Source organism: Gopherus evgoodei, chromosome 1 (genome assembly GCF_007399415.2).
Source record: "Gopherus evgoodei ecotype Sinaloan lineage chromosome 1, rGopEvg1_v1.p, whole genome shotgun sequence".
Lineage (NCBI taxonomy): Eukaryota > Metazoa > Chordata > Testudines > Testudinidae > Gopherus > Gopherus evgoodei.
In genome coordinates, this window is record NC_044322.1 from 352,552,168 (window position 1) to 352,566,133 (window position 13,966).

Here is a 13,966-nt window from a genome sequence, read left to right on the forward strand (position 1 = left end):
TGTGTTGTGTGAGAGAGATGAGCATTTCCCCTTTAAGTACACTGACCCCACTCTAAGTACACTGCCTCTTTAAGTAGATCAGCAAGCTGAGAGGGCAGCTGCTGCCAGGAACCTCTCTCCATGCTAAGCCCTGTCGTGTGTCCCCCCTTCTCTATGGAAGATGGGGTAAGCAGGGTGCAGAAGCAGGGGCGAGGGGGACATCCTGACATTAGCTCCCTTCTCCTCCCCTCTCTCCCCTGCCCAGCAAGCAGGAGGCTCCTGGGAGCAGCTCCAAAAGGTGGCAGTGGGGGAAGGGACAGCTGAACTGCCGGCAATTGAAAGCCAGCTGGGCAGCTGCCACATAGGGAACTTAAGGGGCTGGGGAGCTGATGGGGGGCTGCCGGTCCACCCTGATTCCAAGCCCCCACCACCTAGCTGCAACTGGCTGCTCTTCCTGCAAGCAGTGGACAAAGCAGGCAGCTGCCAAACAACGTTATAAAGGAGCTGTCATGGTATAATTCCCCACTCTGAACCCTAGCGTCCAAAAGATGGGGTACCAGCATGAATTCCTCTAAGCTCAATTACCAGCTTAGAACCTGTAACGCTGCCACCAACCAGGAATTACAGTGCCTGGTACACTCTGGTCCCCCAAAACCTTGCCTGGGGGCCCCCAAGACCCAGTCCCTCTGGATCTTAACACAAGGAAAGTAAACCCTTTCCCCCACCGTTGCCTCTCCCAGGCTTCCCCTCCCTGGGTTAGCCTGGAAGATCACTGTGATTCAAACTCCTTGAATCTTAAAACAGAGAGGACAATTCACCTTCCCCCCTCCTTCTCTCTCCCCCTCCCAGACTCTCCCTGACAGAGAAAGTAATCCTAACACAGAGATAAATTAACCTTTCTCTCCCCCTTCCCTCCTTTCTCCCCACCAATTCCCTGGTGAATCCAGACCCAGTCCCCTGGGGTCTCACCAGAATAAAAAAACAATCAGGTTCTTAAACAAGAAAAGCTTTTAATTAAAGAAAGAAAAAACAGTAAAAATTATCTTTGTAGATTTAAGATGGAATATGTTACAGGGTCTTTCAGCTATAGACACTGGGAATACCCTCCCAGCCTAAGTATACAAGTACAAATTAAAATCCTTTCAGCAAAATACAAATTTGAACTCCTTCCAGCCAAATACACATTTGCAAATAAAGAAAACAACCATAAGCCTAACTCGCTTTATCTACCTAGTACTCACTATTCTGAACTTATAAGAGCCTGTATCGGAGAGATTGGAGAGAAACCTGGTTGCACGTCTGGTCCCTCTGAGCCCCAAGAGAGAACAACAACCAAAATCTAACAGCACACACAAAAACTTCCCTCCCTCAAGATTTGAAAGTATCCTGTCCCCTGATTGGTCCTCTGGTCAGGTGACAGCCAGGCTCACTAATCTTGTTAACCCTTTACAGGCAAAAGAGATATGAAGTACTTCTGTTCTATTAACCCCTACTATCTGTTTATGACAGGAGCATTGCGCAACTTTAAACGAGCTTGTTCCTTAATTGATCAGCAATGTAACAAGGAAACAACGTTAACCGGGATGACTTGAAGTGAAGAGTTACTGTACTACTTAGGTTGTCTCAGTGTGATTTGACTTTGTTTTAACTTTGTCATCTTTCGTTTTTACTTGTCTCTAAATATGAAATGTAAACTTCTACAAATATTTGTACAAAACCTAAACTGGAGTTTAAACTACATAACAAGTGTTGTCATTATACCATCAAAAGCAAATGCATGGTTAATCTTGCTATCGACTAAAGAAAAAATATATATCAAATGTTACTGTAGGGCTGCCATTTCACGCAGTTGAGACAGCTATGTAAGTGCTAGCAAACAATGTAGCTAGTCACCTGTGCTTCAATTAAAGCATCAGTGACCAGTGCCTTGTTTGGCTAATACGTTCATCTAACCTATTTACAGGACACTAGAGATTATTAGGGGAAAAATCCTTGTGCAGCTTAACAGGAAAAGGATATCCTCTTTGTAACATGAAAGGAAACTGGAGCCTGAGCTTTATTAAACATGTATTAATTGCAAGACAAGAAGAAAACCATCTGAAGTGTAAGTGCCTTTGATGTGCTGGTTCAGAGGAAAAGGCCATCTGAGCCTTTGGGATATTAGAAAAACTGCATGAAGCTAAACTTTCAAACTCTTGGGATCTACTCCACAGCACCTGAGACCAACTTGAGAGCTGGCTGAGGAAAACACATCAGTCGTAAATGTCATAGAATTAATTTGTGGGGGCAAGAGGCGTTCAGAAATTCCCACCAGATCTACCAAAAACTGCTGATTTCATATTGGAAAAGGAATTTATATTTAAGGGAAGGGAGGTGATGAGGTCCAGTGGATAAAGCACTGCACTGGGATTCAGGAGACCTGGGTGTCACAGATTAGGTCAACTGCATCTAGGTTGACCAGATAGCAAGTGTGAAAAATCAGGACGGGGATGGGGAGATAATAGAAGCCTATATAAGAAAAAGCCCCAAATATTAGGATTGTCCCTATAAAATTGGGACATCTGATCACCCTAACTGCACCTGCATTTCCCCTCCATGGTCCACCAAGGGAACCCACTCCAGGCTTCAGACTCCCCAGCCATTACCTCTCTTGGGAGAGACCTGTTTCTCTCTCCCTCCTGACCCAAGTATTTTCCAGGCTGCAGTTCTCTGCCTACAGTGTGATATTCCCACCAAGTCAGACTGATAGAGAGGCCAGTGTCTGTGCTTTGCTTTCTCTCAGAAGGCTCTGAACTGTGTAATTGCCAGCAGTCACAGGCTATCGCATAGCTCTTTCTAAGCAAGCATATTTATTCTTAAGGTGAAAGCATTACAGAGAAAATATATTAAAACAAAAGAACCTACACATATGCTAACCAGATCACCCCATCTCCAACAAGGGCTCTGATAGGAGTCAGTCCTTCAAATCCCACAAAGGGGGTTTTCTGTGGTCAGTTCATGCCAGCTTTAGCTCAGAACTACCCCCATGAATAGCTCAGTTTTTACTTTGTACAGGTTGGTTCTTCTTCGAGTGCTTGCTCATATCCATTCCAGTAGGTGTGTGCGCGCCACATGCACGTTCGTCGGAGACTTTTACCCTAGCAACACTTGGTGGACCGGCATGGCGCCCCCTGGAGTGGCGCCGCTATGGCGCCGGTTATATACACCTGCCGGCCCGCCGCTCCTCAGTTCCTTCTTACCGCCCGTGTCGGACGTTGGAACTGTGGAGCGCAGCGTGCTGTTCTCCACCTCCCTAGCGATTCACTCATCTTTTCTTATTGTATATAGTTCGTTTAATTGTAGTTAGTGTATTTAGTAGTTCAGTTTGTGTAGTGTAGATAGTTTGACGGGATTGGGGGTTAGCCCCTTCCCCGACCCCGGTGCCGGGCTCATGCTCGGCTCATCGGGCTTCAAGCCGTGTGCTGTCTGTCGTCGGCCGATGCCCACTGGTGACCCGCACGAAGCCTGCCTTAAGTGCTTGGGCGACATCCATCTGACAGACAAGTGCAGGATTTGTAAGGCCTTTAAGCCCCAAACCAAAAAAGAGCGGGATGTTCGCCTCAGGCAGCTGCTGATGGAGGCAGCGCTGACTCCCCACTCCTCAGCACCGGCACCGAGATCAGCCGCTTCATCGGCACCGGAGCAGACCTCAGTGAAGACTCCGAGTCACCGGCCTTCTCCGGCACCAGCTTCTACCCAGCACGGCTCGAAGTCACCTACGAGCAAGAAGCGCAAACCTCCTGCGGCGGCCGTGCCTGCACCGCAGTCAGAGCGCTTAGCCAGACCGGACCGCCCGGCACTGCCATCTGCCGCGACGTCAACTTCCGCCGCACCGTTGACTCCGGGCCCAGACGAGCCGTTGAGTCCAGTGCATACCAGCTCCCCGGCGCGGGCCGCGGTTGAGCTTGTCGTGCCCTCCACTCTGGAGGCGTTCTCCACGGCACGGGACCTGATCGCGCTAACGGAGCCTGAGCTGTCTCGACCCCCGGCACCGCCGGTGCGGGTCCTCCAATCCACAGGCAAGCCGGCCCTTGTCAGACCTTCTTCGCCCGGTACCGTGGGACTTCATCACTCTCAGTCCCGATCCAGGTCCCGTAGACGCTCACGGTCCCACCATCGTTCTCAATCACACAGCCGCTCGCAGTCCCAGTACCGCTCCCCGTCGTGGTACCGGTCGTACTCACGGTACCGCTCGAGGTCCCGGTCGCCGTCCGGACACTACCGGCACCGTTCCAGGTCCTGTCATCACTCACGGCACCGGGCTTCTCGCAGCCGTTCTCAACACTATGGCTCCCGGCACCGGTTGACCTCCCGGCACCGAGCTGGTCGCAGGTCCCGGTCGCAATCTCGGCACCGTAGAGGGTCACGGCACCGCTCCCCGGCACCGTGTGGGGACGGTTCCAGCGGACGCAGGCACCATCACTTCGCGGTCTCCGCACCGCCATGGCCATCTCATCCACCATTAGTCTCCTCTCATGCCAGATCAGCGTCGTATGGGGACTCGGACAACCAGCTGGACCCTCAGCAGTGGTCCTTTTGGACTCCTTGGGCTTACCATCAGAGCCAAGGTGCCCCACATCCACGGCCGCGCTCAAGGCCCTCTGAACATAGGGCGCCAGAGGCCACAGTGAGCAGACCCCCTCCAGAGGATGCAGAACATCTCCCAGCGCTGGGCTCGGATGTGCAAGACCCACCTCAGGACGTCCCACAGGACCATGACTCACTTCAGGACCCAGTGATCCCTGGGGTCTCCTCCTCTTCGTCACCAGACGAGGCAGTAGCGGGGACGTCCACATCTGGACTGCCACCAATTGACCTCCGCTCGCACCAGGACCTCCTTCGCTGGGTCGCTCTTAATATAAACCTGCCCATGGAGGAAGTTCCTGAGGTGGAAGACCCAGTGGTCACCATTCTGTCAGTGGAAGCCCCGACAAGGGTTGCCCTCCCCTTTATTCGTACCATACAGGCTCGAGCGGATACAATCTGGCAAACCCCGGCTTCCGTTCCACCTACAGCCAAAGGGGTCGAGCGCAAATATATGGTCCCATCCAAGGGGTACGAGTACCTTTCCTTCCCCCCCCGTTCGTTAGTGGTTGAATCCGTTAACTAGCGAGAGCGCCATGGCCAACAAGCCCCTGCGCCTAAATCGAGGGAAGCCAGCCGCATGGACTTGTTGAGAAGGAAGATCTACTCTGCGGGAGGCCTCCAGCTCAGAGTGGCGAATCAGCAAGCCCTCCTGAGTAGATACAATTATAACACATGGGAGTCGGTTGGGAAGTTTATCGAACTAGTCCCGCAGGATTCCCGCCAGGAGTTCTCAGCTATCCTGGAGGAGGGGAAAAAAGTGGCTCGAACCTCCCTCCAGGCCTCACTAGATGCCGCTGATTCGGCAGCTAGAACAGTCGCCTCAGGGATTGCCATGAGGCGCATATCATGGTTGCAGGCGTCCGGTCTACCACCAGAGCTGCAATACACTATACAGGACCTACCATTTGATAGTCAGGGCCTGTTCTCCCAAAAGACAGATCCGCGCTTCCAAAGTTTGAAGGATAACCACGTGATCATGCGGTGCCTCGGCATGCATACGCCATAGACCCAGAGGCCACCTTTCCGCCCTCAACCTCAGCGTCACTATCCCCCGCCTCGGCCAAGACAGGACTTCTCCAGAAGGAGAGGCCATAACTCCTGCAGACGCCAATCGGGCCCGCAAGGGGGTAACAACTCCAGACCCGCCAAACCACCGGCGGGACCGAAGCCAAACTTTTTAGGGTGCGCTCGGGAGCACTGTACCAATTACCTCCAAGGATCCTTTTCAGTTCACCAATCGCCTTGCCGCATTCTTCCCTGCATGGTCCCAGATAACATCGGACCGATGGGTTCTCAGCACGGTCGAGTGTGGTTACCGCCTTCAGTTTATTTCGTCCCCTCCTTCCCACCCTCCCTCCCTGTCCCTCTTCAGGGACCCCTCTCATGAGCAACTCCTTCTGCAGGAGGTTTTGAAGCTCCTTGCGCTGGGAGCTATAGAGGAGGTTCCGGAGCACCTAAGGGGAAGAGGGTTCTATTCCAGGTACTTCCTAATTCCCAAGGCAAAAAGGGGCCTCCAGCCCATCCTGGACCTGCGAGCTCTGAACAAGTTCATCACGAAGTTCAAGTTCCACATGGTATCCCTGGGAAACATTATACTCTCCTTGGATCCCAGAGATTGGTACGCTGCTCTCGACATGAGGGATGCATATTTTCATATTGCGATTTACCCCCCACACACAAGGTTCGTGATAAACCGCCACCACTACCAATTTGCGGTCCTTCCCTTTGGCCTCTCCTCGGCCCCTCGAGTATTCACAAAGTGTATGGCAGTAGTCGCCGCCTACCTCCGCTGCCGTCGAGTTCACGTTTTCCCGTATCTCAACGACTGGCTTATTCGAGGGACCTCCGAGGCTCAGGTTGCCGCACACGTAAGCGTCATCAAGGACCTATTTTCCCATCTAGGTCTGATCCTCAACCTAGACAAGTCCATTCTGCTTCCTACGCAGAGGATAGAATTCATCGGGGCCATGCTGGACTCGAATCTGGCAACGGCCAGTCTACCTCCACAGAGGTTCCAGGCTATAGTCTCTCTCATCCAGAGGCTACAAGCCTTCTCAAAAACCTCTGTCCGTACCACCCTCATCCTACTCGGCCACATGGCAGCGTGCACTTTCGTGACAAAGCACGCAAGACTACGCATGCGCCCTCTCCAGACTTGGCTTGCCTTGGTTTATCGTCCGCGCAGGGATGCCCTGGACATGGTAGTCACAGTCCCAACAAAAACCCTGGACTCCCTCAACTGGTGGCTGACACCTTCCCTGGTGTGTGCCGGTCGCCTGTTCCACCCACCACAGCCTTCGGTGTCGTTAATGACGGACGCTTCATCCCTGGGCTGGGGTGCACACTTAGGGCACCTTCACACCCAGGGCCTTTGGTCCTTGCAAGAGCTGGCGCTGCATACCAATGTTCGCGAACTGAGAGCGGTCTGCTTGGCATGCCAAGCCTTCCAACACCATCTACAGGGCCGTTGTGTTGCGATTTTCATGGACAACACAACGGCCATGTATTACATAAACAAACAGGGGGGCACACAGTCTTCTCCCCTTTGACAAGAGGCGATGTGACTGTGGGACTTCTGTATAGCCCGCTCGATAGACCTCGTAGCCTCCTTCCTTCCAGGAGTCCAGAACTCTCTCGCAGATGGCCTGAGCAGATCCTTCCTGTCCCACGAATGGTCCATCCGTCCAGACATCCTTCTTTCTGTATTCTGGAAGTGGGGCTTTCCCCAGATAGACCTATTTGCCTCCAGCGAAAACTGGAAATGCCAGGTATTCTGCTCCCTTCAAGGCCATTCCCGGGGCTCTCTCTCGGATGCGTTCCTGATCCCCTGGAAGGGACATCTTCTCTATGCCTTTCCACCCTTTCCCCTAGTGCACAGAGTCCTGCTCAAGCTCCGCAGGGACAGGGACAGACTGATACTGATAGCCCCCGCATGGCCGAGGCAACACTGATATCCCATGTTGCTCGACCTATCCCTAACGACCCCGATACCACTGCCACTCTGCCCGGATCTTATAACGCAGGACTTCGGCAGGCTTCACCATCCAGACCTGCAGTCCCTTCACCTGACGGCGTGGCTACTGTCTGGCTGAACCAATCCGAGCTCCGCTGCTCTGCCCAGGTCCAACAGGTCCTTTTGGGAAGCAGAAAAGCCTCCACGAGGACGACATACCTCCCCAAGTGGAAGCGGTTTTCTCTTTGGTGTGCACAACGTTCCCTAGTTCCAGAGGCCGTTTTGATCCCTCTTATCCTGGAATACTTGTGGTACCTCAAGGAACAAGGTTTGGCACTCTCATCAATAAGGGTGCATTTAGCCACCATCTCCACCTTCCATCAAAGGGAGGCGAACAGTTCCACCTTCTCTCACCCGATGGTTTCGAGATTCCTTAAGGGCTTGGAGCGCCTATACCCACCGGTTAAGCCTCCTTCCCCTACCTGGGATCTCAACCTTGTTCTGGCTCAGCTCACAGCCCCACCCTTTGAGCCCTTGGCCACTTGCTCATTGCTGTACCTGTCCTGGAAGACAGCCTTCCTGGTGGCTATCACTTCGGCCAGGCGTGTTTCGGAGCTCCGTGCTTTGATGGCGGACCCCCCGTATACAATCTTCCACAAAGACAAGGTGCAGCTACGCCCGCATCCGGCTTTCCTCCCCAAGGTGATCTCGGCCTTCCACATTAATCAGGATATCTTCCTACCGGTCTTCTTCCCGAAGCCACACGCATCAAGCAGGGACCAACAGCTTCACACCCTGGATGTCCGTCGAGCCCTCGCCTTTTACATCCAGAGGACAAAGCCCTTCAGGCGCTCGCCCCAGTTATTTATAGCGGTGGTGGAGCATATGAAAGGTATGCCTATATCGGCTCAGAGGCTCTCATCATGGGTAACGTCCTGTATCCGGACGTGCTACGACTTTGCCCACGTCCCGATTGGCCGTCTTACCGCCCACTCTACTCGGGCTCAAGCCTCGTCGACCGCCTTCCTGGCACACATCCCCATCCAGGAGATATGCCGCGCAGCTACCTGGTCGTCAGTGCATACGTTCACTGCTCACTATGCGCTCGTGGCCCAATCAAGAGACAATGCTGCCTTTGGCTCAGCGGTTCTGCACTCCGCAGCGTCTCACTCTGACCCCACCGCCTAGGTAAGGCTTGGGAATCACCTACTGGAATGGATATGAGCAAGCACTCGAAGAAGAAAAGACGGTTACTCACCTTTGTAACTGTTGTTCTTCGAGATGTGTTGCTCATATCCATTCCACACCCGCCCTCCTTCCCCACTGTCGGAGTAGCCGGCAAGAAGGAACTGAGGAGCGGCGGGCCGGCAGGGGTATATAACCGGCGCCATAGCGACGCCACTCCAGGGGGTGCCCTGCCGGCCCACCGAGTGTTGCTAGGGTAAAAGTCTCCGACGAACGTGCACGCGGCGCGCGCACACCTACTGGAATGGATATGAGCAACACATCTCAAAGAACAACAGTTACAAAGGTGAGTAACCATCTTTTTCTGATCTTGAGCCTTTGGGAACAAGTAATCATCAGACTATGGTCCTCTTCTCCAGGCCTCGCTCTGAAAGGGGTTGGGTTTGCTTAACAGGAGGTGGAGAATTTGCATTCACCTCCCCCTAGAGATTCCCCAGGCAAATCACTTGACAGTGTCCCAGAAGTCCATTGTTGTCTGGCCCATTGTTCAGTACAGTCCTTTGAAGTTCATAACACTTCCCTGGGTTCACATCACCTCTCCCCCATGAAAAGACACATAATACTCACCCAGAATAATACATTACCTTTGCATTAAATACAACGGACCTCTAAAATGTTTCAACTTAATGCATTAAGGGTTTTTCAAGGATATTGCAGGAAATTGCCACATCTGGCCCAATGGGTTCAAGTCCCAGCTCTACCATTGCTTTTGTGGCAACATTGGGCAAGTTATTTTCTGCTTTGTGCCTCAGTTTCCCCATTTGTAAAAAAATTGGGGATAATGATACTGACTTGTAAAATGCTTTGAGATCTACCAAAGAAGTGCGCTAGCTAGAACAGCCTGGTATCATCATAATTATCTTCCTTTTGCAGACCGCTGTGAGATCTCCAGTTGGAAAGCACTAAATGGGACCATTAAGTGGTGATATTGCTGTTATTATAAGAACTAGTGATTATTGCCATAGAACTGGATTCTGACGGTGAGGAGATTCCTTCATTCACTGGAACAAAGGCAGAGCTGTCAATCAGCAGGATGGCCATTGGAGAGACCCTCTTTCATGAAAGGCTCCAGAGCAAGCCAGTTCCAAGCTGTAGCAATGCCGAACTCCTGCTCTGTCAGCCCTGACCCCATGCAAAGCCTTAGCTATTTGAGGAAATAGATGGCTTTGTCGCAGCTGAGACTGGGTGTGCAAACAAAGTCTGGCTGCACAGATGCTCACCAAACCCCAGACAAATGGCAGTTCACACTCTGGGGACGTGTCTGCGAATAATGGGGCTTGCGTTTGGCCTGGCGCTCGTTCTTACATGCCATCTTTTACAGTGTGGCTAGCAGAGGCAACACATGGGGGGTGCTCCTCCCCCCAAGTTGCTGCTTGGCTTGTACTGAGCATGTGCACACCAACTGAGCATGCTCAGTAACATCTGCTGAAGCTGCTGCCCTCATTCTGCTCTCCCACTATCTGCAAGTATGGGCAGGGCCAGCCCTGGACCAAACAGCACCCTAGGCGAGGAGCGTCTTCAGCACCTTCCCCCCATCCCAATTCGTTAAACTTTTGAATTGTTTATTTTTAACTGCATTTGTAGCCCATTTCACAACACTGATGCCCAATTTGTATGCATGATTTATCCCTCTTGTATAAGATGATAAATTTGGACGCTAGGATTTGTACATCTGTATTTATTCATGCCATATATAAGCAAATTAAAAAAGTTATTTCCTCTAAGCTTATAGAAACTTTTTAATTTTAAGAATAACTGAAATGTACTAACATCAAGATCTTGGACTGTGCCCCAACATTGGGTGGGCCAGTATTAAATAGTGCTTCAGTAGGTGACAGCGCTAGAATGTTAACCCTAGTCCTTTAGTTCAAAAGGTCGTTTTTCTTGCCTTTGCCTTGGCGAACTGAAGCACAGCGTCCGAGAGATCCAAGGGCTGGCCAATGGCATTTTCAAGTGATAAAATAGCAAGTAACGTCAGCCTCTCATCAGCCATCGTACTTCGAATATATGTTTTAATGAGCTTGAGCATGAGCAGAATCCTCAAAGCTAACCACACATTAGGAAAAGCGTCTGTCAGCTCTGCATCAGGAATGAACTGGAGAACTCGGAGTGGAGAGTGCTTCCCGTTTGGCAAAATGTGACAGATGTTGTCCAATTCCAATGTTTATCCCTGACGTCCAAACATTCTCCATATGTCAGCATCTGGTGAAGGTCCATACAATTGTTCAAGAGTATTTTCCTATCCACCAGCAGCTTACTCAAGTCATACAAAAAAAAATCAAGTCTTTTTGTGGTGTTTCATTTGTCCAAACCTTTCACCGATGGACACTCAAGCAGTTTCAACAAGTGAGCAAAAAAACTCTCTCTTGAGCTTCCCATCACCTCATCTCTGCCCTTGTAACCAAACTGTCTCTTCTTCTGATGAATATGAGTTTCCTTGCTCTGCACCTCACGTCTGATTCCGGCCTTGGCTTTACTTGACTGTGCTAGTTCCGTCAGGTTGTCCTAAACCTCAGTCGCTTGAGATCTCACTGGCCTTACTCTGTCAATGCAGCTCTCCCAGCGAGTGTCACTTAGCAGCTTCACAGCCGGATTTGTAACATTGTCCATGAGAATCTTCCACTTGAGAGTTGATGCTGAAAGCAGGATGTGTATCCTCTGCAGTACTCTGAAAAGAGATACTGAAACTAAAGAAGACAACGCGGCATCTGACAGAAACACGTTGAGGGAATCATAGAATCATAGAACTGGAAGGGACCTCAAGAGGTCATCTAGTCTAGTCCCCTGCACTCGTGGCAGGACTAAATATTATCATTCAAGACCAGGGGTCAGCAACCTTCGGCTCACGGACCATCAGGGTAATCCACTGGCAGGCCGCGAAATGTTTTGTTTACATTGACCCTCTGCAGGCACAACCTGGCGGTGCTGGCTGCTGCTTCCCGCAGCCCGCATTGGCTGGGAACGGTGAATCACGGCCATTGGGAGCTGCGGGGGGCTGTTCCTGCGGATGGTCAACCTCCCAGCTTGGTGTCATTAACAAACTTTATAAGTGTACTCTCTATGCCATTATCTAAATGACTGATGAAACTATTGAACAGAACTGGGCCCAGAACTCATCCCTGTGGGACCCCACTCGTTATGCCTTTCCATCATGACTGTGAACCACTGATAACTACTTTCTGGGAATGGTTTTCCAACCAGTTTTGCATCCACCTTATAGTAACTCCATCTAGGTTGCATTTCCCTAGTTTCTTTGTGAGAAGATCATGTGAGACAGTATCAAAAGCTTTGCTAAAGTCAAGATATACCACATCTACTGCTTCCCCTCTATCCACAAGACTTGTTAACCAGTCAAAGAAAGCTATCAGGTTGGTTTGGCATGATTTGTTCTTGACAAATCCATGCTCACTGTTACTTATCACCTTCTTACTTTCTAGGTGTTTGCAAATTGTTTAATTATTTGCTCCATTATCTTTCTCGGTACAGAAGTTAAGCTGACTGGTCTGTAACTCCCCGGGTTCTCCTTATTTCCCTTTTTATAGATGGGCACTATATTTGACCTTTTCCAGTCTTCTGGAATCTCTCCCATCTTCCATGACTTTTCAAAAGATAATTGCTAATGGCTCAGATATCTCCTCAGTCAGCTCCTTGAATATTCTAGGATGTATTTCATCAGGCCCCTGGTGACTTGAAGACATCTAATTTGTTTAAGTAATTTTTAACTTGTTCTTTTCCTATTTTAGCCTCTGATCCTACCTCATTTTCACTGGCATTCACTATGTTAGACGTCCAATCACAACCAACCTTCTTGGTGAAAACTGAAACAAAGCCGTCATTAAGCACCTCTGCCTTTTCCACATTTTCTGGTATTGTTTTTCCCCCCTCATTGGGTAACTGGCGTACTCTGTCCTTGGTCTTCTCTTGCTTCTAATGTATTTGTAGAATATTTTCTTGTTACCCTTTATGTCTCTAGCTAGTTTGATTTTCATTTTGTCTTGGCCTTTCTAATTTTATCCCTACATACTTGTGTTATTTGTTTATATTCATCCTTCATAATTTGACCTAGTTTCCACCTTTTGTAGGACTCTTTTTCTATTTTTAGATCATTGAAGATCTCGTGATTAAACCAGGGTGTTTCTTGCCAGACTTTCTATCCTTCCTACGCAGTGGGATAGTTTACTCTTGTGCCCTTAATAGTCTTTTTGAAAAACTGCCAGCTGTCTCCTATTGTTTTTCCCCCTCCCATGGGATCTTACCTACAAACTATGTGGGTTTGCTAAAGTCTGCCTTCTTGAAATCCATTTTCTTTATTTTGCTGTTCTCCTTCCCACCATTCCTTAGAATCATGAATTCTACCATTTCATGATCACTTTCACCCAAGCTGCCTTCCACTTTCAAATTCTCTCCTCTCAGTTCCTCTCTATTTGTCAAAATCAAATCTAGAACAGCCTCTCCCCTAGTAGCATTCTACACTTTCTGAAATAAAAAATTGTCTCCAATACATTGATAATCTGTGCCCTGCTGTGTTATTTTCCCAACAGATGTCTGGGTAACCGAAGTCCCCCATCACCACCAAGTCCTGCTCTTTGGATGATTTTGTTAGTTGTTTAAAAAAAGCCTCATTCACCTCTTCTTCCTGGTTAGGCGGTCTGTAGTAGATCCTTACCATGACATCACCCTTTGTTTTTACCACTTTTATCCTTACCCAGAGACTTTCAACAAGTCTGTCTCCTATTTCCATCTTAATCTCAGTCCAAATGTGTACATTTTTAATATATAAAGCAACACCTCCTCCCTTTTTTCCCTGCGTGTCCTTCCTGAGCAAGCTGTACCCCTCTATACCAATATTCCAATCATGCGTATTATCCCTCCAAGTCTCTGTGATGTCAGAGTGGTGTTTATTTACTAGCATTTCGAGTTCTTATTCCCCATACTTCTCATATTAGTATACAGACATCTAAGATACTGATTAGATTTATCTCTCCCCCCCACACCAATTCTGTCTTGTCTCTACTTTATCCCTCCTATAATAGTCCATGCTCCCCCCAAATTCCAACCCTTCTCCCAGGTTTCCATGTTTTTTACTTACTTGTGGGCTTTGGTCACCTGCCCCCTTCGAACCTAGTTTAAAGTCCTTTTCACTAGGTTAGCCAGTCTGTATCC